We start from the raw sequence: 27606 nt of genomic DNA, 5'->3' as shown, positions 1-27606 counted from the left end.
AACAAGAGCCCCCAGTTTGTTTTCTTCCAGGGTAGAGGATTTGGGGCATTACTATCCATCTCACTCGGAGGATGTGTTTGGCAGTAAGGTTGTTTCTTGGCCACTGGTGTCCAGGAGCTAGTTTGAGGTGTTTATGAAGTAATGATGGATTTTTAAATCCTCTGTGAGTGTGGCCCTGCACACTGCAGTCATTTTGGGAAGTTTTGTTTACCATCTTCATTGAAATCCTTTAGAATTTACATCAGAATCTGAACTTACTCTTTTGAATATACTCAGCAATGACTCATCATTATCCTGTGAGGGTGAATTTGATTTTCACAAATAGCAAAAGAGCTTTCTGTGCCAAATCTGATTAATAAGGTCATACTATATCAGGAAGAAGGAAAGTATAACAACATAAATAAGACTGCTTTTTTAAAGAGACTTATTAATGTCAAACATTTACCAGTTTATGAACAATGGAGAGCACTGCTGGATTTAGGGGACTGCTTCCCAAGTGACCTCTCCAAAGGCCAGCACTACCTCATACAATGCAGTGTCTCATTTCTTTGTACTTTAAAATGCAATTCAGTGACCCTTCACTGCTTTATGTCTGATTAGGGTGTTTTGGAAGTTAGTAGGTGGCTCCCCACTGTTGACAGGCCATTTTGTTAGTTGCTGTGAAGGAAACATACAGGATGAGGCAAAAGTAGGTTTATAGTTGTGAGTATATGAAACAGTTTATTCCTGTATTATTAATTACTGTATTATTTTCCATACAAACAACTGTAAACTTACTTTGGCTCATTATGTATTTATCTATATATGACTCACCAATGTTCCCTTGGAATTACCCATCTAAAATCTGGTAGGAAAGATTAAACTTATGTATAAGTATCAGAACTGCCCTATCATTATAAAATTGTTGGAACCGAACAGTAATAAGCAATTTACCAGTGGAACTTGTCAGTTTGAGAAAATAGTGTGAATTCTGTCAGCTTTCAGCCTGAGTTTCAAGGCCTGCAGGGTGGGTTCCCATTACTCTTCTAACTTCCTTTCCTGCTGTTGCTCCCTTTGCTCACACACTGTGTTCCAGGCACATTTATTTACTTAACTCAGCAAATATTTATTGAGCTATGCACTGGTGTATATACACTGGGCCTACAGCAGTGAGCAAACAAGAAGAGATCTCTGCTGCCAAGAAGCCGACATTCCAGCACAGGGGCAGTGGACACGGCAAATAGTAAGTTGTGAAGTATGATGGAAGTGTCCGGGGCTGTAGGAAAAGAAGGGGCCTGATGAGGGGTGGGGTCTTCACTTTAACATAGGGGGTCAGAGGAAGCCTCATTAAGAAGGTAACATTGGAATTAAGACTTACAGGAATTGAGTAAATTAATCATACAGATAGGAGGAAGACCATTTCAGATGGAGGAACACCCAGGATAAAGGGCTATGATGGAAGCGTGCCTGAAACAGTCACCCCACCACTGCAAGCTTAACAAACAGGAGGAGAGTGATAGGAGACACCATCAGAGAAGCAGTGTGGTCTTAGGCATTTAAAGATTTGTCTGGTCCCCATGCCAAGAGTAGACATCCGTGATCCAGGTTAGATGCTGGAGCACTTTCCTGCTAGGCAGGCCTAAGCCTGTGGCTGTAGTTCAAGTGGATTATTGTGGGGCCTGGACTGGGCAGTGGTGGTAGAAGTATTTGGGTGTGGATAGACTCTGAAGAATCTCCTGACCGATCAGATTAGTAACTAAAGAGAGAGGGAAGTAAACGTTGACTCTTGGCTGGAGTAACTTGAGAATAAGTTCCCTTCGACTGAGATGTGGAGAGCTGTGAAAAGAGTAGGTTTGTAAGAGACAGTGAGGAATATTGTTTTGGGCATGTTTGGTTAAAAAACCAAGTTCAATATCCAAGTGTAGTATTAATCAAGTGGACAATTGGTTGTGCAAATGAAAATGTGGAATTTATTATTTTTTTTCTAGCATCTACTGGTCTGGTTTTAAAAAACCCAGAAATGGACATTGGCACAGACAGAATTCCAGGAGAGTCTTTCTAGTTCAGGCTTAACAAACTGGGAAATAAAACTTCCTTGTAGTGACAGCCATAGCAGACAGGACCCAAAACACTAAAAATTCTGAGGGAGGAGAACCTTCTCCTTCAGTCAGAGGAGCTTTGTCTCAAGAGTGTGGTTGGAAGACCCAATGCTTCTCTTTTCTCTGGACATGGGCATACTTGTTGGAGTGCAGTGCACAGCAAGATAAATACAACCCCAGTGTTCTAGGCAGAAGACCAGAACAGAATTACAGGTAGGGAGCCCCAGGGAATCAGCAGGGATTAGGGAGATGGTGAATAGTGAGGAGTTCAGGAAGGGAACCCTATAAAGTCATTTGTGAACTCCTGGACTCTCGGGCTGAGCGGTGTGCTCTGATGCTATACCGCACATTAAACGCCTTGAGAATTTGAACCAAGAGATAGACCACTGCTCAGATTTGAGACTGGCCAAAGGCCTCGAAAACATAACTAATACTGAAAGCACAATCCACAGAAGGCTGTTTGGAATGTGCAGTCTGAATACAACTAGGTTAATTGAATGCTAAAACAAAATTGTCTGGGGCAGAATGACTCAGCATAGGAAGTAACTGACAATCTCAACTTTTCATGGGAGAAGAGAATCAACAGATGCCATCCAGGATGGCAGATGTTGGAATTATCTGAGAAAGATTTTGAAGCAGTTATTACAAAAATGCCCCAAGAAATAGAGGCGAACTGTTCCAGTACCCACCCGACTCCCCTTCACCTTGTTGGTGAGGGATTCCTTTCCTAGGTTTCTGAGGATGGCCAGGCACCTAACACCTGACACTGGATAGGTGTGACTGTTAGCTATTTCTTAGTCACATATACCCACATTCCAGGGGAGGATGACATCACAAGCCCCACAAGGCCACGCAGAGATTGTACTAGGGAACAGAGTGAAAAAACAGGCTGTATGTGACAGACTTGGTAGTAATAAGAGAGTAGGATGCGATTGGCTTGTTTGAATAATTGCATGGTTTAGCAGGGAGCTGAAATCCACTCCCCAGTGACAAATAGGAACCATACCTGGGCTCCTTGGTGAGGCGGCTTGTTTGTCTAGGGGACTTATACGTGGGAGAGCAAAGTGGGGAGGAGGCCTGTGGTCAGGCCATTTGTGGTTCACCTGATTTCCCTAGATATTAGTCAGCACAGAATATTGGGCCTTAATTTTAGGCCTCATACCACACGAACAAATGGAAATATAGAAAGTTTCAAAATAAGAAATAAAGGATAAAGTACCCACTGATAGAAATTTTGGGACTGAAAGATACAATAGCCAAAATAAAAGTACACTGTATAGACTGAATTGCAGGATGGAGATAACAGAAGAAAGTGAATTAACTTTAAGAGGAATTAATAGGAATTAATCAGTCTGAATAACAGCATTTAAAAAGACCTATAGGACAGTACTGTAATGTTAAACATTTGTCACAAGAGTCCCAGAAGGAAAGAAGAAAGAGTGTGGTTCATAAAAAAAAAGTTTGAAGAAATAATGGTTGAAATTTTCAGAAATTTGATGGAAGACATAAACAAAAGGATTTAAGAACCTAAATGAACCCAAACAAATAAACCCAAAGAAATCCATGACCAGACATATCATAAACTACTTAAAACTGGAGACATCCCCCAAAATAATTTTTGAAAGTCAGAGAATCACACATTATTTATAGGGAAACAAGAGGAGATTCCTCATCAGAAACAATGGAGTCCAGGAATAAATGGAACATTTCTGTAGTGCTGAAAGAAAAGGACTGTCAACCCAGAATTCTGTATCAGAGAAAATGTCTTTCAGGAATGAGGTGAAATAGACATTCTCAGATTAAGGAAAACTAAGAGAATTTATTACCTGCAGGTGGTATTGGTGAAAAGATAGACCCATTGATTAGTGGAACCAACAGAATCTCAAAATAGACCTATACAGATGTAGCCAGTTGATAATTGACAAATACACTGGCACTTCATTGGAAAAAGTATGGTGTTGAAAAAGCTGGACATCCATATTGCAAAAAATAAAAAAAGAACCTCAGTTTAAATCACAGTTTGTACAGAAATAGACTCAAAGTATTATGCTCTTAAATACAAAATGTAAAACTGTGTACGGAATGAAGCTTCATTTATGAAGCCGGGGACTGTCTTTCTCATTCCCAGAGTTTGAGACCATAGGGCCTTCAGTGAGTAATACTAAATATGTGTTACTGCTTCTGGATGAGACAGAATGAAGTTACCTTTAAGGAACAGTTAATTGGAGAAATTACTGCTACAGGAACATTTTACTTTGTTCAGCTATATGTGTTTCTTCATTAAAATTTGCTTCATTGTTTTATATGTCCAAATTTTAAGTAGTGGAATCGAATTAGCAATTTTGATTCTGATAACTTTAATTTCCTTCTTATGACCTCTTCAATATTAGTGTCTCTTGTTCTCATTTTTTGTTTTATTTTTTTGTGTTTTTTAATAACCAGTAACTTGGTGTTTTAAGGTGTTTTCTTTTGTTTGGTTTTTTGTTTTGTTTTTTTGCAAATAGCACATTACTTTCCTATTGTCCAGTTGTAATCAAGATAGCCTTATTTGCATTTGGATATTCTATAGTGTGTATCTTATGTATCAAGTTAAATAACAATTTTAAGAATCACTTAAAGGCCCTGGGTAGGTAGCTCAGTTGATTTTCTATACTAGTATGCTCAGATTTTTTTCTCTTTGTCTTTGGTGTATCTACTATAGGTTTTTGCATTTTGGTTACCAAGGGCTTACACACAACAACTTGTAACATGCCTGTTTTAAGTTTATAACAACTTAAGTTTGAATGCATTCTAGAGCTCTGCGTTTTCACTCCCATGTTTTATGCTTTTCATGTCACATCTTACATAATCTTATCTTGTATATCAACAAATTGTAGTTGTAGTTATTTTTAATACTTTTGGTTTTTAACCTTTACATTAGCTTTATAAGTAATTAATCTACCACCTTCAAAGCATTAGGTTATTTTGAATTTTGCTATTGAGTTTATGATATTTACCTTTACTATTAAGATTGATACTTTTATTTTTTACTGTTACTAATTTGTATTTTTTTGTTTTAACTTAAAGAATTTCGTTTCACATTTTTTGTAGGGCCAGTCTAATGGTGATGAATTCTTTTAGTTACTTGTTTGGAAGACTCTTTATCTCTCCTTCAATTATGAAGAACAACTTTGCCAGATGAAGTATTCTTGGTAGGAAGTTTTCTTTCAGCACTTTGAATATATCATGCCACTCCCTTCTTGCCTGCAGAATTTCTTCTGGAAAATTCGCTAATGGTCTTACGGGGTTTCCCTATGTCTGTGACAAGTTGTTGTTTTTCTTGCTGCTTTTGAGATTTTTCTCCTTTAACGTTTCACACTTTAATTTTAATGTGCCTTGGTATGGATTTTTTTGGATTTATCTTATTTGGATTTTGATGTCATTTTAATTTCCCAGGTTAGGATGTTTTCAGCTGTTATTTGTTCAAGTAAATGTTTTTCTCCTTTTTCTCTTATTCTTCTGGGACCCCTATAATACAAACATTGGTCTTCTTGATGTTGTCCCATAAGTCTCTTAATCTTCACTCCTTTTCCTTTTTCTCCTTTTTTTCCCTCTGGTTCCACTGCTCTACCTTTTGAATTCGCTTATTCTTTCTTCCTCTTAATGTAGTCTGATCTGGAACCCCTCTATCATATTTTTTTCAGTTCAGTTACTGGATTCTTCAACTCTGAATTCTATTTGGTATCTTCTTATATTTTCTATCTCTCATTGAAATAGTCACTTTGTTCATGTATTCTTCTGTGGTTTTCAGTGGGCATTTTTATGACTATTATTTTGAACTCTTTTATCAGGTAAATCACTTATCTTCATTTTATTAAGGTCTTTTTCTGAGGTTTTATCGTGTTCTCTTGTTTGAAATATATTCCTTTCTTCATTTACATGACTCTGTATTGATTTTTATGTATTATATAAAAAAGTCTCCTCTTCCAGTCTTAGAGGTAAAATTTTTCTTTCGCTCTGCCCTAGCTAGATCTTAGTTGTTTCCCAAACCCTTGTTTTTGTCCAGGAAGTCTGCTTATTCTTAGTGGCTCCCAGTCATTCAAGGTGTGTCAGGATCTGTCAGTGGCCTGAAAGGGAGGGTCTTAGCATGTGAATTTAGGTTCACTGGAAGCTGGACCCATAGTCACTTAGGCATCAGCTTTTAAAATATGAAATATACCTCTTTCAGGAGAAGACTGGGAGATGGGCATTTCTGTTTGTTCCCTCTGTGCTGAGCCCCGGGCAGTTAAGAACTCTTTCTTTTTTGCTGTTGTCTTTTTGAGCCCATTAACAGAAGCCCCACTGGACAACAGAGCCAGGCTGTCAAGGGATGTGTCCTCTGGTGGGCAGCCACAAAAGTCGGGGCACCAGACATGCGCACAGGGTCATTTCTCAGAGACACCAGTGACCTGGACCAGGGCAGGTGGAGAGTGTGAAGATGGTGCCTGCTGGCCTCTGTCTCTGGAGAGAACAGTGATCAGGACCTTGATGTGCATTTAATTAGAAGCTGCCCCTCAGGCTACAGCTATGAAGATAAGTTAATAAGTCTCTTTCATGAAAATGCTGGGCTTTCCCTCTGCTGCCTATATACTGGGTCCTGTGGGTAGCCAGGTGAGTCTGTGTGAGCCCTTTAAGAACTGTTTCTCAGGTCACTAAACCCTTGTGGGCCTCATGTACATGAACCCTGCTAAATTCCAAACATTTTGGGCTTCATCTCTCAGGTAAAGGACTTAAAAGTTGGGGTCCCTGATACGGGGTTTAAACCTTTGGTTCCATGGGAGAAGATTGGAGTTGGGAGTTCTCTCCCAGTTGTGAGTCTCCACACTTTCCCTACCTGTTTTGAAATGAGTTTTTTCTCATTTTTCTGATACGTAGAAGTTGCTCAGCTGGTTTTTAAAGGTTTCTTTCAGAGGAAATTTTTCTGTATTTAACTGTAGATTTGTTGTGTCCACTGAAGGAGGTGAGTTCAGGATTCTTCCGTGTTGCCATCCTGAATTGGATCTCAGTTGCATTAGGTCTGTCGAATCAATGATAGCTTGATAGCTTAATCAGAAGTTCTCTAAATATACACCTAGACTAATTGTTGCTATTTTTCCATTCACTGAAATCTCACCAAACTCTTTCCAGGATCAATTACCCACAAAGGTGAAGTCAAACTTAAAAGGTATTTGGCCTGAGTATTTCCTTTGAAACAGAGTCACCAGTTTTTTGTTTTTTGTTCCTCAGAGGTGAGGACCATCTGTCATGATTCTGGTAGAGCTGCAGAGTATCCTGTTAACATCTGGATTTTGTATCTCTGTATGAAAAACTGGCATTTATTAAATAAGCTTTTCCCTGCATATAGGCTTATACTGCTAAACTGGAATGTATCATTTGTTGATAGTCACGAGTCTCACCTTTCCCCTTTGTTTCTTTTTCATTTTATAGTAGCACTCTTGTCAATCTGTTGTTTTTGTACCATGTGACCACTAGTTAGGGCAACCTTTTAGGTAGCCCTTCTGTGTGATCCAGTGGCATGTAGCCAGTTGCCAGCAGCAGGTTTTGTTCTTTTCCTACACTTTTTTTCCTCCTTCTACCTTCTGCTGTCTTGTTAGCCATATGTCACCTTTAGAAAACCACCTCCTCCATCTACTATGCCTCCTCCAGTGGGGAAACTGTGAGCAGTTCACCCCACAGTGCCTATGTCTCCTTGGGGAAGTCTTCTGTAAGACCTATTGTAAGCTGTTAATAAAAAAGTGTGGTATTAATTTAAAATTTAACTCTCAGAATATTTGAACATAAGAGTAAATTGCTGTTGTTTTAATAAGGAAAACATATCAACACTAATAACATATGGTTAGAAATATAAAATAATAACGGGAGATACTTTTGAGGAATTTTGAAGTTGAATGAATCTTTCAGCAATTCAAGGATTTCTTAAAAGTAATTGTTTATGTTGTCTTATGACACTTGATTTTGACTCAAACAATATGGAAATAGTCCCAGTAAGTAATTGTTGTTAATGGTTTGATGCCTATCATTTCAGATTTTAAAATGCATCTACTGTTTATTAACATAGATAACGTAGACTTTTTCCCTAAAGATACAACCATATACATTCTCTTTTGTGACTTGTTGTTTTTGATTTAATGCTATATTTTAGATATGTCTCATTTATAGCTAGTAGAAAAACTTGCAGTTTTTCACTGTAAAGCATTCTCCTGGCATTTACTTTTGAGATATACATCCATAATTCTATGAAGGAAATAACTATATATATTGATAATTTTGAAATTTTTGATACGTGAATTATTTAGATAGACTTTCTTTTATTGAAAGATGTTAGCTTTCTTGGACTGAGCTGCTCTGGTAATGTGTATATTATTCTTTCATGCTTAATGGTACTTCTGGATTCTGTATGCTTATACTGGAATGGTATTTTTATGTGTCCATTTTTATAGATGAGATTAGTTTGAAATTTTATTTCATATGTTATCTTGTGAGCTTTTTGGTGGCAGTTAAATGTTAGCATTTTAGAAAGTATGTGGAAGTCTTATTTATCTGGTTTCTGGGATACTTGAAATAATACTGGAATTAACACTTTCTAGACCTTGTAGTAATTTTACTTGGATGTCCTGATATATTTTGACACTTCAGAAATTTCCACTTTGGTAATTAATATTTCCTAGGAAATGTATTTATCCAGATTTTTAAATGTGTTAACATAGACTTGTATATAAATTTTCTTATAATTATTTTAATTTCCTGTCATATTTAGGTGTTTCTCCTTAATTTTGATTTTGTTTTCTTTCTCCTGATTTGCTTTGTCATAGAACTAGCTCTTAGATTTTTTTTTACTGTTTCTCTCTTTTCTAATTTATGACTTCCTGTTTCTATGGTCATCAATTTTAGCTTTATTTCTCATTTTCTCATTACTCTTTTAACATAACAATTTAAGTGTTTACTTAGTTTATCTCCATTTTTAGTGATGAAGGAGTTTTAGTGTATCTTTAAGCTAATTGTAGCTGCTTAGCATTCATTTTTAGATAGCACTCATATTATCTTTTTCTAGATTTGCATTTTTATTCTTATTTAACTTTAACCTAAGAATTGCTTAGTGTGTTTTTTTTTTTAAGTTTCCAAGTTATTTTGATGTTAACTATTAATAATTTCTAGTTTCATTATCTCATGTTCAGGTATTTTCTGTAGCACTACTTTTAGGAAGTGATTGCAGTTTCATTTTGTATAATAATTGCGTTGGCCAGTTTTTGTAAATACATTCCATGGCCTTTGAAATGAAAAAGTTCTTTTTGTTTGTAGGGTTTACATATAGTTTTATATACTTCATTATATCTTTTTTTAGTTTTTGTGCATTTGATCTGTCAAATTAGAGAGAGGTATGTCAAAGTATCTATTGCTATTATATTTGTCAAGTTTTTGTTTTTCTATCAGATTTTCTTGTATATATTTCAATTCTGTTTTTTGGTGCCCAGAGGGGTCCTTATGGTTTATACCACATAGTCAATATGACATGCCCATTTTTACTTTGAATTCTGTTTTACCTGATGACGATTCTATGAACCCCTACTTCAGCTGAACATCTTTTGCTTGATGTTATCTTACCCAGGCTTTTGTTTTCTACCTTTGAGTTGCTTTGTTTCAAGGGTGTGTCTTATAGACACTATACAATTTGTAGATGTTATACAATGAATTGTTCTAAAGGTAATTTTATCCCATTTTACACATTCTTCATTTCAGGAAGAAAACCCCATAGTAACTAGTTTAATAGGCCCAGTGTCGTCTTGATTCGATTCTTGCGAGTGAATATCATGTCAGATTTTGTTTCTGTGGTTCTATGTACAGGTTCAGTGTTTCTGTCTATTTTTATGTACATGTAATATGAAGATACTTTCTACCAAAGTTTTGTGGTTTATTACTTGCATTTTTCTTTGGATGTGTCATTGCCAGAATCAGCCAGTTATATTTATGGAGTTTTACAAAAATAATCTGGGTTAACTGGTGTAGGTTAATTGCCTATAGTAGTCAATTATTAGGTGTTGAAAATAACTTCTTACTTCATTCTACTGATATTTAATTTTTTTCCAAGTTTTGAAAATACAAATAACATTTTGAGAACCAGCATTAACCTAATGGGGTTATTTACATAAAGGACATTTATATTTGATATTGGTTCTGGCTATTATTTTTGCCCTTGCATGGAAAAATTATTTAAATATTTTTAAAAGCATGAAGCTGTGCTTTAGGAAGCTATTTTGGTACGAGTCTCAAAGGACAGACTGCTATTTCTTTCCCACCCCAATATAAACTAGGTCACTGCCTTTTGGCACATCTCCATGATGTGAGATTTATTTGATGTTCAAGTGAGCTATCCAGAAATAGTGACGCAGTGTCAGCAAGGCCACTTTTCATTTCATTAACATAATTTTCAGTGCCCTGGATTTAATTTATTTTTTGACCTGTTAATAATTACACTTTTGTCATGAGCATTTCAGATGTAGAGGAAGCATCTGAAATGGTCATAGTCCTTCTGTTAGATGATAAGTTGTAAGATTTCTGTTTAGCTTGGATATTTGGCCTGTTGAAGTAGTGGGTATCTTACAAAAACCAAGGAGCTATTTATTTGTTAAGCAAGCTTTTATCTGATACCATGATAGAAATCGCTGGCTCAACTCGTTGAGAATACTCATCTAATATATGCATTTTTATTATTTTTTAAATTTTTAAAAAAGATTTTATTTATTTTCAGACAGAGGAGAAGGGAGGAAGAAAGAGAGGGAGAGAAACATCAATGTGTGGTTGCCTCTCACGCACCCCTAACTGGGTATCTGGCCTGCAACCCAGCCATGTGCCTTGACTGGGAATGGAACCAGCGACCCTTTTGGTTTGCAGGCTGGCGCACAATCCACGGAACCACACCAGCCAGGGCTAATATATGTATTTTTTAATTTCATTTTACTGTGGATAACTTTCAACATGATCAGGGAAGTTCCTGTTCCATTCACCAGGCAGAGCAAGTAGTTGAAAAATCCAGAATAACCATAGGACTCCTCTAAAGTCCATTAGGTATCAGTTCTAAAATACCTGGTATTTAAGATGAGCTACTTTGAAATCAGTCATGTATTATTTAGTGTTTCAGAAAGAGATTGAGAAAATATAAACTGTTATAAAACCACTAACCTCCCTATTGTAGTCCTTGGTGTGGGGTGAGTCCTCCCCCTCTGGCCTTGGGAAAGTGGGGGAAGAGATTTACTTCTCGATGCTTCCTTTGGTCTCCGAATCGAGTAAGGATGATAACTGTCATGAGTGGTTTATGATGGCGTGCTGAGGATGAAAGGAGTAAATGGCTCTGCACTTTAAAAGGGTTTTGGTAGATAGTAAGCACCCTATATGTGTGGTTTGTCACCATCAGTGTCCTTTTTTCCTCATAACTATCTGTTTACTAGATGTTTTTCTTTTCTGCATTATCTAAAGTCCATATCCATCTTATCATCAACTTACATAGAGACTTACTTAATGTAAATATTTTACTTTTCAGAAAAATAAATTGAGTTGCCAGTTTAATATTGACCTCGTTCTCCCTTAGTTTTCATATATTTGACTTTGCAATTGTAACATTTTTAACTTTTTATTCATAAGTTTCACAACTATTGAGAATTTAGTAGAAAATAAGTTGTATAAAATATGAAGGGATTTGAATATTGTATTTAAAAGTACTAAGATCAGGTCATTTAGTATTGAGATAAGAACTTTATAACATTCTTCTGTTTTGTAACTGTAGTGAGGCATATTAAAAATTTTGATTTTATTTGAACAAAAATCATTTGAATCAAGCATCATGAAGCCAGGCAGTGCTTAGGAGCACTTCATCTAACAGGACTTTCATAGAAAAAAGGTGGACGGACACCAAGTAAGGAAGTTATTGTTGGCTATAGCTTCAAGCCTAGGTGGCTGTTTGTGGTGGTGAATGTTAGTGTTTTGTTTTCCTAACCTTGCAGTGTTTACAGACTTAGATTAGGTTTGTTTACATAGGCTGCTAGGGTATTGGAGCCACCTGGTTCTAATGACCTCCTTTTTTAATTTAACAAACTATGTTTCTGCTGTGGTGATTGTGTCTATGTGTCCTCAGCACTGTGTTACCAGGGAAGGAACCGGTGTATTATGTTGACCCTTGGGTCAGCAGCATCAAGCCCAGTGTTCCTAAAATGATAAGTGCTTGTTAGTAAATGTTCCTTCAATGAAACCAGTTGCTTTTTTTAAAAAAATAGTGTGTTTTCTAGGATTTTTAGGAGTCACACCCAGAAATTGTTTGCATGTTCTCTGGATTAATTTCTGCTGGATAATACTGTTTTGTGCATTTGTATTCTGTTTCTGTCTTGTAGTTCGTTTTTAACTAGGCATATTTTAGTGCCCTTTGGGGACAGATTCTTCAGATTCCAGGGAGCATGTAAAAACTGTTTTCTTGCTCTAATGCAGACTTCGAAAGGGCTTCCTGTACTCATCACTGGAACCTAAGGAGGTGGAAGAAGAAAGGAACAGATTGTCTTTCTTATACTCAACTATATCTAGCCAGCCTTTTCACACCTCTAAGAAGAGAGAAAAGAAAGTTGATTAAGATTCAGGAGTTATTTGTGTTTTGTAGCCACAAAATTAAAGCTGTAAAAAGAATCGGGGTGTTAGTCAAAGAGCTCACACCCTTTTTAAAAGCAAAGAGGTGAATTTTCTTGAGTCAGCGGTTGGTGAGGATAACAGTCACCCCTTCCCAGTTCCTGTTATTTGGGTCTCTGGGTAACTATTTTTCATTGATTTGCCTCATAAATGTATATACATTTTTAAAAACCATTTTGTTTATTTTTAGAGAGAAGGGAAGGGAAGGAAGAGGGAAAGAAACATCAATGTGTGATTGTGTCTCACGTGGCCCCTACTGGGGACCTGGCCCACAACCCAGGCATGTGCCCTGACTGGAAATCGAACCAGCAACCCTTCGGTTCACAGGCCAGCACTCAATCCACTGAGCCACACCAGCCAGGGCCACGTTTTTGATGCTTTAAAAAACACTTCAGTTGCATTATGAAGATGTAGAGAGCGTAAAATACTTCAGTTTGGTACCTATATTTTAATTCCAGTTGATAGGCAGAAATCTAAATTGCTATTCAAATATGTGAAGTTGAGGGTATTAATTTCAAACTGTTCTCACACACAGTGTGCTAATGAACAGCCACTTCACCAACACTTTCATAACAGTTAAGTATAGTAGAATCCTTTGTAATGCATTCTTGGGGAAGAGCTTTCTCTGGTGTTTATACAAAGTGATGTATATTTTACACCACTATTGTGAACCATTTTTTTGTTTTTTGCATTCCCAGCTTCTGAACCCCTCTTTCTGTGGATCCCTGCTGTATGGGTTTGGTGGATGGCTGGCTGCTAGCTGAGTGTTTTGCTCAGGATTTTGAGTTTGAAGCCTGACCTTCAGAGGTAGGGACAGTGGATGTTGCCTTCTGGCAGTGGTGGGGGCTTTGTCTGAGTCCTGGGTAGCAGAGTCCTTTCCACGTCTTGGATGTGGTCTGGGGCTGTCATTCAGCTTGGTTTATCGTGATTTTTGGTTCCTTCCTTTTTTTGACCATAGTGCATCAGTGCTAAACAAAAATGTTTACTACCAAAAGCTTTTCTGAAAGAAAGGGTGTATTGGGCCAGAAAGTGGACCAGGTCCTGGGGCATGCAGTGTGAATCCCCAGCAGCAGGGCTGATGGAAAAGACAAATATGTCTGCTCTCCTGGGATTGATGGGGCTCCCTTGTACATTGTATTTTAGGGAAGAAAGATGTAAGTTGTTTTGAAATAATTTACATTGGCTATAGATAAGGGGGAAATGAAGCAGAGGGCACTTCTAGGATATTTGCACAGTCCACAAGGAAAAACTCTTTACTACTTTTGATTGGCTGTGGGCAACAGTCTGGAAAGTTCATGTGTGAGAAGAATGTGGTAGCATCTGGTGGTTGACTACTTCTTTTTAGATAGTGCCTGGAAGTTGGTTGAAAGCTCCAACATACATTCAGAAATGTGAAGAATCTTTTGTTAGTTGGCCTCCAGCTATTAATGATGTATTATTCTTGTCCCTTACTCTCTGGCCTGGTATAATTTAATTTAGGACATCTTAGAATTTGTCTCCTGTCATTAGCATAGTTGGTCATTCTTGGAGTCGTCCAGAAACCCTTCAGTAAATTCCTTTTCCGTGTAAATCAGCCAGAGTTGATTTCCATTGCCAATAGCTAAGAAGTCTGACTGAGACAACTATTACTCTGCCCATCCACCTGCATTCACATCAGTGAGGTATTGATGTTGTATGCAAATGTTGTTATACTTAGAATTTTGTTCTCCCTTTTCTTTAGAGCATATTGTAATGCCTAATATGCCTGACCTCATTTTCCAGTAAACTACTGGTTTTGGTTGATAGGTCTGTCAGATGTATTCATCTGTTTATTGAGGGTTTTGTTTTTGTTTTTTGTTTCTGTTTTTTTTTTTTTGAATAGTTATTATGTACCAGGCATTTGTAGTGGCTGGAATAATACAGCAGTAGATAAAAGAGACCCGACCCCTGCTTTCATAGAGCTTCCGTTCGAGAAGGTGAACTGATAAATATAACAACATTTTATGTAACATGGTGGTAAATGTAGTGATGACAAAATTAAGCAAGAGGGGGAGAAGAAACAGAGAGGTGATCTTGGGGGATATAATGAGATGTTCTGTGGTCTCACGACAGAGGTGGGGTGAGTGCTGGAGCCCTAACTCCATTTACGTGGGACAATTCAGAGGCTCAGGAAAGAGCAAGGCTCCCCCAGAGCACTCATAGCTTCCAGACGCTTTGATTCTGGAGATGTGCTGTTAGTCCAAAAGAGTGACAGTGGGCATATAGAGGCAACCTTGTAAAGGAGCAGCCTGCACTCACATCAGCTACTGCAGGTGTACTTAGAGTAACTGCATGTACAGTTGTTGTAGAAATGTAGTTTAAAAGAGCATTAGGATACGAGAGTTAACTTTCTTAATAATTCAGTATACAAATTTAAGCACATGGTTTATTAACTCTGGACCCTATGCTTATTATACTATGTGCCTGTGTGAGCATTAGATTTTAGAATAACATGACATCCATGGAGCGGTTGCAGTTTTTTACCTTATTGAACATACAAAAGCATTTCAGGTTGATTTTCATGTTAGTATGGTATATGTCGACAAGTCTAGGAATTATAGAAAATGAGAAGCATAATTAAGATTTTGTATTTTGTTGTGAAAGGACTAACATTTTATTATGCACAAGAGCTATAAATATGTCATTTGTTGAAGTAATTGTCAGAAAAATTCTGCTAAACATCAGGTCTTTTTTTACCCATACTTTTCACTAAATGCATTATGATTGAATATTTTCTCTGTAAATGTGAAGATAAAAGCTAAGCAGAAGCAATCTTAATATCTTGTTGATTACATTCCAGAAAGAAAAAGAAATAGCAGAATGTTAAGCCTGAAACCGTTTGCTATAATTACCCTGTGTGAAATATAACTGGTAGCTGTCAGACTTTGATCGAAACTTACTGAAGGTTACACCAGCTGCACGCATTAATTGTCTCCTTGAGCTAATGCACACACCCACCACAGCCTGCTCTTGGAAGCAGGCTTTTTTGTATTTAATTTGTTGTTAAGTATTTTATGATTAGGTTTTGATGAATGCTACTGTAAATTCAAATTTATTTTTGGTATCATTTCCGGCAAACAGAGTCCTTTCAGTTAAATCCCCGGTACTTCTGTGTAAGTGCATTTCCAAATTTTGTAATACTGAATATTTGGAGGAGGGGAACTTATAAACATTGTTGCTTTAAAGAAGTGTTTTGAAACATGTTTTTAATAAATATATATCTATACTTTTAGACTATTAATATTGAACTTTTTCTAGATATACGAATTTCAGTTTATGCATTAACCATTTTTAATAAGGTGTTCTGATCATATTAGAACATTTACTTTTACTTTCTTCTTTATCCTTTCTAGTTGGAAGGTAGCAACCTCCAGTAAATATCTTTCTTAAAATTTAGGTCTTTTTAAAAGCGTTGAGACACACCTCTGTATCAAAGTGATGAATACCAGTTTACGAGTTTATTTGGATTGTGTACAAGTGTATTTTCTTGGGTGAGTAACTGTGATGTTTAATTGGACAGCTACGATGTAAAGTACCAGATGGGCCACACCCAAGTCCATCAGAGATTGCTTCTTTATTCATATTGATCACAGTCTGAATTAAACAAAATTCCAGGTAAAGCCCGAGCAGAAGATGTTTATTCTTTCCTTTATTGCCCTATAGGGCACATCTAGTTTGAGTTCTCTGAGGTCCATAGCCATGTGAATTTGGCTTGAATTCATAGAATTACTCAAACTGAGAAATATTGAAGTGTTGCTGGACTTTTGATGATCTACAGTAGACATTTGTTGCTTTTTGTCTGCCTAGCATCCATTCCCCTTCCTGAAAACACCCCAGTTTCCGTGGGAACACTGGGCCTGTGTTCCCACTAGGGAGGGAGTCAGAGACCCTCACCTCCCTTGGGCATGGAACCTTGAGCTGCCCAGGTGGGAGCTCTTCCACAGGACTGCCCAGGGCCCGGTGGAGCTCCTGTGGCCTGGCCTGCCTACACGTTGCTTTAGTCTTGCCTGGTGTCTGCCTGCTCACTCCCAGCCTCCCTTGATCCTCTGAGAGCCCCCTTTCCTTATGCTGATCAGAGGCAATCTGAGCTGGTTACCATTTTCACAAGAACTTTAATTGGCCGAAAAAACACATCTTTTTCTAATCTAAAGTGAAATTTTAATTTTAGTCAGTGTCCTTGCTCTCTCCTACAGTTGGTGGCAACCTCAGACCACATTGCTGGAGACAGTGCTGTCCTTGCCCTGGGGGCTCTGCCAGGCAGTCACTTTGCTTCTCTGTGCAGTCAGCCTTTGATGGCATGGCTTGTACAGGTTTGGGTAGCGGACCATAATGGCATTTGTCAGTGTTTTTCTGTTTGCTGGATTATATTTAAAATTTTAGGACTGCTTCCCAGTGCCCTAGAGTTTAAAGCCAGTTACTGGATGTTGTGTGTTGTAAAGGGAGAGCCAAAATAAAATGTTTCTTCAACTAAATTTTTATGAATTGTAGTTTTAAAAAAATAAGCCAAATAGGTACTTTATTTTTTTTCTCTTATAATTTTAAAGTGACAATTTTAGGATTAGGAGCATACGATGACTAAACTTGAAGCACTGCATTTGAAAATTCACATACATATAGAATAAAATATACTTTCATCATTGAAGGCATTTGTTTCCTACTGAAATTAAAATATTCCTAGAAGAGTTACGTATTGAAAATAAATATATCTTTTCAATCATTATGCACTAGTGAAATGGAAAATTTGAGCAGTTATATTTAGATCTGTCATTATATCATTTTTGTTTTAGCTCACTCTCTGACTCATTGTTATTATCTTTGTGCATTCCACCTTCTGGATAGTTAAGCATTTCCCTAGTTAATCCATCTCTTATAGGGAGTTTAGACAGTTTCTCAGACCTTTTGAAAGGGGTAATTATCTGAATTGTATCATCTAAGGAGGTTTAAGAGTATACAGACCAGCATCTTGTTTTACACTTTTTGTCTGTTGAATAGATGCTTCTGCTTAATTCTTTGTGCTTAGATGTATTATGCTCAATATCTTTGAGTATAGTTACATATCACAATTGGTTATGTATGGATTTACTCCCAAAGAGCTAGATGTGGCAATGCATGCCTTAGAAAGGTACCTCAGCTTTCAGAAGAGGACTGTGAAATAGTTGCAACCTGGTCTACTAGCATAAAAAACAGAAGGTGATGGTTTAAAAAATTTGTGTACGGAGTGTCATATTTTTCTCAGTGTGTATTCTTTGCCCATTCATAGAGTTTGCAAGCACTTTAAATTTTCTGCCCTTCCCAACAGAGCAGTAAGTTATGTTGGAATCAGTTTACTCTAACCTAGATGTTCTCATCATAGAAATGTTACATAGGATGAGGAGACCTAATTTAATCCAAAGTTTGGATGATGTACTTTTTGCTCTCACATATAAGAAAACAGTGTTCTGTATGAGTAAACTTTTAATGGTAAGTTGTTGAGAGGAAGTTGACTCCATGGATTTTCAGTCTAGTCTTTATCTTACCTTCCAGGAGGACATCCTTAGAGTCACCTGGAGTTGATGTTTGAAGACCAGAGCAGCATGTGGGTGAAGCTGGGAGTTAGTGAAACAGACCTATGAGTCCAGGGTTCATGGATAGCAGTGTAATAACTCAGTGGAGGAGCCAGAACCAGTCAAACCATCTATTGCTGTTCTTCAAGAACTGTTATGAAAAAGGTGTACCTAGTTGTAAGGGAAGGAAGTCATCCTGAGAGTAGGAAGAAGAGAATGGGAGGGGGGAGACAGTTATCACCCCTCTACCCTGCCTGCCTGGGGTACCCAGCACACCAGAGAAGAGGCAAGTGAATGTCACTGATGAGAGACCCAGGCTTTCTGAACCAAGGATGGGACGTGGCAGTTGAATGCACTGATCTCATTTGTAGCCACCAGCAAGGGAGGAGGTATATACTTCCAGCAGGAGCTTCACAAAGGCTGCTTTCTACTGGAAGACTGTGCAGGGCAAGTAGATGAGGCCCAAAGGAACTGGGGTAGCAGGCAACTCAAAATGTACATCTGGAAACCTTGGATTATTCTATTTGGCTATTGCAACCATTAAAAAAGTAGACACCTCCCTGGCTGGGTGGCTCAGTTGGTTGTAGCATCCTCCCGTTCACCTAAAGTTTGCAGATTTGATCCCTGGTCAGGGCACGTAACCTAGGTTGTGGGTCCAGTCCTTGGTCAGGGTGTGTATGGGAGGAAACCAGTTGATGTTTCTCTCTCTCTGTCTCTTTTTCTCTCTCCTCCCTCCCCCCACCCCTAAAATCAGTAAACATATCCTTTGTTAAGGATTAAAAAAAAAAAGAACTAGACACCACAAGAAGGGAGCAGGTGAATGGTCAAAGGAAAGATAGCCTGCATCCTACATTTTGAAGGTTTAGGTTATGAGACTGGGTTCAATTCATTTAATTGTATGTCGTCAGGTTACTTAGGTCTCTTGAGATTTTCTTTATTTGTAAAGTGACAGTGATGATAATATCTATATTACAAAGCTGTTGTAAGGTTTATTATATTTAAAAACAGTTTCACAAACTGTAAAGTACCAGGTAAATGCTAGTTATTCTATGGAGGTTTACATTTGTAAACTGGGGTACCTTTTTAGTACGTGTTGCTAAATCTAGGTCTTAGTGATGCATCAATGGGTTAAGCTGACACTTCCTTTTCTGGACCAGTAATCAAGAGACTTAGATTATGGTGCTGGGGATCTGACTTTGATTCTGCCTAGCTTTGTGCTTCTCAAACTCCCACCAAAGCACACCTGAAAGGGACACATGCACACAGGATGCTCAAGGCGTATGTCACATACATACTCTTCTCTTAGCTTCTTTAAAATCTCACTCTATTTTAACAATTTTATGTAAAGTTTTCAGCCTAGCCTGTACAATATCTATAATAAACTACATACACTTGTTAAGTTCCTTATGAATAAGATTAAAAGGAGAAAAAGGGACTCTGCCTGTTCTGTTAGATTGTGGGCATGATGGGGTTGGCTCTGCCAGTGACTTCACATGCCCCTAGACGTAGGAGCACACACACCCAGCTCTTGGGCTCCTCTTACTTGTTAGAGAAGATGTTTGACTCTGTGGGGCTTGTGTTCCCTTATGGGCAATAATTCTGTGAAATTCATGTAACAGATATTGGAAGGAACTCTTGACCTGATTACAAAATTGAATTACCTGTATTTTGCCATGTAGAAGTTGCAGCCATGTTTTTGGCCCATTAATTTCTTGATTCATTTTTTAATTTATTGATATGTAGGTACTTGTTTTTTGTATTATAAAGGGATTTTAGCATTTATTTCTTAACATTATGGTACAAGAAATTTTATATAACAAATAATTACAAAACACAAGAACAGATACAAGGTACAAGAAATGTTATATACTGGTAACAAATTAGTGCTACCCATGTATAATGTGCATCCTTATTTTTCCCTCAAAAATTTGGGCAAAAAAGTGTGCATTATACATGGCAAAATACAGTGTATGGCATGCTTATTTTTACAAAATGGTTTTTAGATATTGTGTAATTCTTATCCATATAGGCCACAGAGGACTGTGATCAATAGAGTTTATTATTGTAGAGGCTTCAAATGATCAAATTTTATTTGCTTAAAATATTCTTGAAAGGTAGTCATCAGTAATGACATTTCATTATGCTGTTCTCCCTACTTTGTGTGTGATTATAAACGTTCCATTTAATGCTTAAAAATCTTTAAGGTTTCTGGTCAAGAAGATAAGCTAAGCAACTGAGCATTGTCATTTGCCATCTGTCCATTTTAAGGCCTTACCAAAATGAAAGCACAGACTCTTAACAGGAAAAATAAAGGTATAATTATCAACCAATAAATAGCAAAGCAAGGGGAGAGGAGTCATCAACAAACAAGAGATATCGATCACTTTTTTGGAATGTAGGAGATGAGGCAGGTTGAGAAGCTCTAGCCTAGATGTACTCGCAAGGGTGCCATCAAAGGTGTGGAAGGCAGTCTTTCTGAGGCAGTCATGGGGTGGGGGGTGGGGGTCTCAGAGTCAGCAGCTGTTTTAGAGGTTTTAAATTTAGATAGAGGTTTCCAAAAATGGGGTAAAATTGAAGGGCAATTTATAAAGTGGTACAGATTAGGCCCCCACCCCACTCTCACATTGCAGAGTGTGCACATACACACTTAAAGCAGAGGCACAGGGACTGCCTTGTGTTTGTTGTTGAAGACTAAGATGTGCTTATGTAGGGTAAAACTCTACAAGGCCAGGCAAATTTTCCAAATTTGGTGTAAACTTCAGTTAAGCCCTAATGCCTCAAGACATCTATTATACATAATTAACTTCTGTCCTATGCATCTAAGAGCTATGTACTGTCGTGGGGAGATTTTAAAATACTCATTCATACAACTTCCTGTTAGTTTTATTCTCTCACAAAACTGTACTTGAGGAAGGCTACCAACCACTAACGAAAATTAAACGTAGCTAATAAGCCAGTGATAAAGATAGAATGGAATACTAAAAAATGTTGAATCACAAGAAAAGAAGACGAGCAAGTAATAAAGGTCAAATGAGAAAAATAGAAAACAAATATCAAGATGGTAAATTTAAACCTAACCATAGTGATAATTAAATGTAAATTGTTCTAAACAATGTGATTACAAAGCAAAGATGGTCAGACTGGTTAAAAAGAAAAACTCAGTTATATACTGTTTATAAGAGACACTTTAATGATAATGGTACAAAAACTGAAAGGGTGGAAGATGATGTGCCATGCTTATAATAGATAAGAAAGCTGGAATAGCTATGTTCACATGGGAAAACTAGGTTTCAGGACAAGGAATCTTACTAGTGATAAAGAGGGGCATTTTATAATAACAGGCAAATTCACCAGGAAGACATAACATCCCAAATCTGCATGTAACTAACTATATTAACAGAATTTCAAAGTACATGAAGCAAAATTTCTGAGAACTAAAAGAAGAAATGAAGAGATCTACTATTTTTACTGGGGATTACGTGATTGATGGAGCAAATGAAAAGAAAATCAGTGAGGATACAGGAAATTTCAGTTACACTCTTAGACAACTTTGCCTAATTGATCTTTTCAGAGTACTCTACCCAACAGCAATAGAATTCATATTCTTTTGAAGTTGTGCATGGAATATTCATCAAAACAGACAGAAACATGAATCACAAAATATCTCAAGAAATTTTGAAAGATTAAAGTAATAAAGAATGTATTCCCTGATGCCAACAGAATTCAGTTAGAATCAGTAACTTCTAAGTATACCCGTGGGTCAAAGAAAAAAATCACAAGAGAAATTAGAAAATATTTTGAACCTAATGAAAACATGTTAAATTTTGTGGAATGTAGCTAAAGCAATACTTTAAAGAGAAATTACAGCTTTAAAAGCTTGTGTTAGAAAAAAAGAAAGATACAGAGTCAGTGAGCTAAACTTTTACTTTTAAGAGCATAAATTAGTGAAGAAGCCTGGATAGTGAGTGACTGAGTGAGTAAGAGAGCGAGAGAGAGAGAGAGAGAGAGAGAAAGAGAGAGAGAGAAATATCAGTAAAACCAAAAACTGATTTTTTGAAAAGCACTGCCAGCTAAGTGAACCCTAATGTAAAGTATGGACTTTGGATAATTAATGATGTGTCACTATAGGTTGATTTATGGTAATAAATGTCCCACTCTGGTGCAGGATGTTGATAGTGGGAGAGGCTGTCCATGTGGGAGCAGGAGACATATGGGAGTTCCCTGTACTTTCCCAGCTCAATTTTTCTGTAAAGCTGAAACTGCTCTGAAAATAAAGTTTACTATTAAAAAAAAAAGAAAAGGAAAACAAACAACAAAAGATAACACAAATTACTAATACCTGGATTAAAAGATAGGTCATCACTATACATCCTACAGATATAAAAGAATAAGAGAATATTGTGAACAGCTATATGCCAGGAACTTCACCAACTTGGCAGACACGGAGTTACCAAAACATACTAGAAAAAATAGAAAATGTGAATACCCCTATACTTTCTTGAGGAATTGAACTTGTAATTAAATTTTTTTCCCCACAAAGAGAACTCTGGGCCCAGATGGCTTCACTGGTGAAATCTATCAACCATTTGAGGAAGAAATATTATCAATCTTACCCACATTCTTTCAGAAAATAGCAGAGGAGAGAATAGGTCATGACTCATTTTTTGAGACCCTCATTAGTTTTCTGCCAAACCAAAAGTATTAAAAGGAAATAAATCTACAGAGCATTATCCCTCATGGAAATAGGTGTAAAAATTCTTAACCAAATTTTAGCACGTTATACCCAATAATATGTTAAAAAATAAGTTGGATGTGGGAGATAAACTGACCTGTTACCCTGCCCCCGAGGAATGTTCCATTCGGAAACATTGCCAGTGCTGGCAAGAGGGATGCAGTGTTTGTTATTTGGGTTGACTTCTGCTTCTCTGAGTCAGGAATCCATATCTTTATTTCTTTTGTCTTTTGCTTTCTTGTGTCTGAAATGTGAAGAGCTGGGGGTGGAGGTGAGGGAATAGGGGACTGTGACTTTGACACTTGCGCAACTCTGAGGTAATGCTCCATGCTTGTAGCTTGAAGACCTGCTGTCTGCAGTGCTCTGCCACTTCCTTATTGTATGGACTCTAGCTCTGTCATTTACCCACCCTGATAAAATTGTATGACATTATATTGGATTAAGTGACAAGGGCTGGTCTAGGTACCATGGATCCATTCATTCTTCAGTCAAAAATCAATAAACACTTATAGTTTTTTTAATTAGAAAAGATAATATATCAAAACTAAGCAGGATTTATCACAGTTATAAATTAACATAATTTGTCACATTAACGGAATAAAAATTGTGTGATCATATCAGTATTTGCAGAAAAGGCATTTGACAGAATTCAACATTAATTTGTGATTTAAAAAACCCAACTCATGGTAAATTAGAATAGTAGGGTATTTCCTGTCTGATGAAAGGCCTTTGTCAACTAACTGAAGCTAATATATTCAATGATGAAGAATTGAATTCTTGCCCGCTAAAAATGGAAAGCAGGCAAGAATGTCCACTCTTGTCACTTCTGCTCAGCACTGTACTGTAGGTTCTAGCCAGTGCAGTAAGACTAGAAGAAGAAATAAACACAGATTGGAAAGAAGAATTAACATTCCCTATTCATAGGTGCAATGATCATGTTCAGAAACCATCTTAAGGAATTTACCAAAGGTGTTATTAAACTGGTAAGTGAATTAAGCAGAATCTCTGCACACTAGATCAACATATAAAAATCAGTTGTTCTTCTCTATAATAGCGATGAACAATTGCAAAATGAAATTAAATAATCATTTCCCTTTACAGTAGCACCTAAAGGCATAAAATATTTAGGAATAAATTTAACCAAATATGTACAAGATCTGTCCTCTCAGTACTATTAAACATGGTGGAAAGAAATGAAAGAAGACTTGCATAGCCCTGGCTGGTGTGGCTCAGTGGATTGAGCGCAGATCTGCGAGCCCCAAAGGGTTGCCGGTTCAGTTCCCAGGCAGGGCACGTGCCTGGGTTGCAGGCCAGTCCCCAGTAGGGGGCGCATGAGAGGCAAACACACATTGATGTTTCTCTTCCTCTCTTTCTCCCTCCCTTGCCCTCTCTAAAATTAAATAAATAAGATCTTTACAAAAAAAAAAAAAAAAAGACTTGCACAGAGAGACAGAACATGTTACGTATCAGAAGATGCAATATTATGATGTCAGTGCTCTCCAAATTGATTTATAGATTGAGTGCAATCTCAGTTAAAATTAGCATTTTTTGACAGCATTAAAATCAGTTTAAAGCAGCTTTTTTTTTCTATAAAATGGTAAGGTGATTGTAAAGTATATATGGAGATGCAAAGAACAAAGTTGGCTGAACTACCCTGCTTGATTTCAAGATTTACTATAAGGTAAAGAAATTAAGACAGCATGACAGTGGTGTGTGAACAGACATACAGAACAGAAAAATTCCAGAAATAGACTCTCATATAGAAGGTTAGGGAATGGAAGTGGGAGGGGCAGCATTGGAAGTCCCACTTGTCATCTCGTTACAAGAAGCATCAGAATTTCAGAATAATCTTGATCATAGTTTTATTAACAGATGTGTTTTAGGATAAATTTTATGAGGTGTTATTTTATGCCACTAAATCAACCATAAGCTAAATTGCTGCAATATGGGTAGATGTATATTTGTTTTTGCAGTGTAAGCCCCGCTAACTGATGTAATAGACCAGCCAAAAGCAATTTCAAATACTTCCATTTATTACAAATGATTAATCTCTGTTGTTCCTAAAATCATATGTAACTGAAATAAAATGTTTATATGGTATTATTTAAATTTAATTGTACTTAATTCCTGTAAAATAGAAGATAAAATGCCAGAACTTGTTCTTTATTTTTTAAATAGAGCTGCATAATTTGTAGTGCCTCAGTTCATAAGCAATTAGCTTGGTTTTGAAAGTTTAAGAAAAGATATTTTCTAAGATAATTTACATTATACTTTTGATTTTAAGTAATAAAAGTCATTTCTAAATGATAGCTCTACTGTGTACCACATTAGCATTTGATAGCTCAAAATTTTAAAAATCAATTTATGATTCTGTGAAGTTTTAAGGGGGGGCTTTATAGCTTTTGTATAAAAAACGTGCATATACATGCATAGGCACATTTAATCACTGGAAGTTGCTTGTCAGGACAGTCATGGAAATGTCCTCTGTAATAGTTTTTCTCAGGTCTATTTTAGACTTATGCGTGTGTTACTATATTTATCTTGTCAGCCCTTGCTGTGAGGCTTGGCTATTTTATTACAAGCAGCCGGGGAAAGCTTTTTCTTTTAAAAACTACACTCTTTTGTAGTGCTGCCATCACTCACATATTACACAGTTGGACAGCAAATTAAAAGCAAGTAAACTGTAGAATTACATGAGATGCATGATGTTAGTATATTTCATGATACCTTTGTGGGAAAACTACCTTTTCAGAACAATTTAAAATGAAAGTACTAATATTTTTTTCAGTCATAACAAAAGATAGAGTCAGCAATGTGGATTATTACTGTTAGGTGTTTTTTGAGCATGAAACAATTTATGCTGGGTTTAACTATGGCTGTTTTAGTTAAAAGCATGCTGACATCAATTACAGTTTGTTCTGATGCTGAGAAATGTATACATAACTAGTGTATCCATTTAGTAAATTTCTGACTATCAGAAGTCTAAAATTCTAAGTCTGTGGTCCAAATGGGAACTTTGGAATATATAAACTATTTTATAAACCTAAACTTAAAACTCACTGAAACTTTTGTGTGACAGTTTGAAAATGCTATAAAATCAGGTTCAGTTGACCTTTGAGTTTTTGCTGTAGGCCAGGTCCTGAGGTAGGCATTGTCCCATTGTCTTGAATTTCAACATCAACCCTAAGAGGTAGACTACTCCCAGATTATAGATGTGGAGACTGAGTCTTTGAACCTCCTCCTGGGACACATAGCTGATTAAAGATAGTTGATTCTAGTAAATGTATTGTTTGCCCCATTCAGCCATTCACGACTGTTGTTAGTGACTGTTGTTAGTTAATGTAAGTGCTCTGATACTAGGATGATGATCTTCACAGTGTAAACATTTTGCATTGACAGCACATATACAAGGGGGCACGCCCATAAAACTGGAATTGTCTTCTGGAGGGCAGGCCCCTTGTAGTACAGGCTTCCCCTGCTAGGTGAGTGTTCCAGGAACCCATTTGTAGCCATGTACCAGCTGGTGGTGGTAGTGTGAGAGGCTGTGTTCAGCTTCAGTGAATCTTTTTTGAACCATTTGCCCATTTCATGATAGGTGATTTACGAGCACACCTGCCCACGCTGCGCTGAGTGTTCAGCAATTTTTGACCAAAAATAGCATGACGCCCGTGTTCCACCCTCTCACCCCGAGTGACCTTTTTCTGTTGTTTGCCCAGATGAAAAAAGTCCTAAAAGGGAATGTGCTGATGTGGAAGAGGTGAAATAAAAAATGGCAGAAGCACTAAAAGGCATCAAAATTGATGAGTTGAAAAGTGTTTTGAGCAGTGGAAAAAGTGTTTCAATAGGTGTATTACATCAAATGGAGAGTATTTTGAAGGTGATTGAAGTTTAAACATGTAAGAATAAATACACAATGTTTTATAAATAAATTCCATATTTTTGGGGTCTCCCCTTTGTATGGTTGCCATTGTAGACCATTGTTTACTTTTTGTATTAATTGAAGAGATAGATACTTGGACATTTTGCAATGTTAGATTAGCCATTTCTTATGCCAGAATTCATTTTTGTTTCTATTGCCACTCTGTTAATTCAGACTCCCATTACCTGCTGCCTGAGCTAATCCAGCATTTTGTAATTAGTCTCTGGGATTATGTCCTCTCCTTGGTACACTTACTTCCCATATGATGAATGCCAAACTAATTTTACTCTAAAACTTTAGGTACTTCACAGTGCTTGCCAAAGAAGCATAAACTCATCCTGGCATTGAATTTTGCTTTCCAGTTTTGCCCTTCTCATTTCATCCCCATGGCCCATCTCAGCCACCAAGACCTCTGCTGGTATTGGGAGGACCTTGAGCTGAGTTTCAGGTGGAGGACCTCATCTTCTCCCCCCTTCTCCACACAGCCCCTTGGCCCTCCCCGAGAAAGACTTTCCTAGCTCCCTGCCATACCACTTGGTTTATGCCTTTCAAAGTACCTAATAATTTTAGCATTAAATCACAGAATCTAGGAAATTAAGGTAAACAGATGTAAGCACACCATCCAGAGATTAC

General features: G+C 37.2%; 1 protein-coding gene and 1 long non-coding RNA gene across 5 annotated transcripts in view; both read left to right on the top strand.

Moving 5' to 3' along the window:
- AUH (AU RNA binding methylglutaconyl-CoA hydratase) overlaps positions 1-27606 on the top strand; it is a 155122-nt gene that overhangs the window by 78809 nt on the left and 48707 nt on the right. The gene's annotated exons all lie outside the window — the stretch shown is intronic.
- On the top strand, positions 1303-22341 carry LOC139440982 (uncharacterized). Its single transcript, XR_011651322.1, has 2 exons — positions 1303-5269; positions 13460-22341. It is a non-coding gene; the product is annotated as an uncharacterized lncRNA (long non-coding RNA).

This window comes from Desmodus rotundus, chromosome 1, assembly GCF_022682495.2.
Source record: "Desmodus rotundus isolate HL8 chromosome 1, HLdesRot8A.1, whole genome shotgun sequence".
Classification (NCBI taxonomy): Eukaryota; Metazoa; Chordata; class Mammalia; order Chiroptera; family Phyllostomidae; genus Desmodus; species Desmodus rotundus.
The sequence above is the reverse complement of the archived record's forward strand: the minus strand, read 5'-3'. Positions and strand labels throughout refer to the sequence as shown.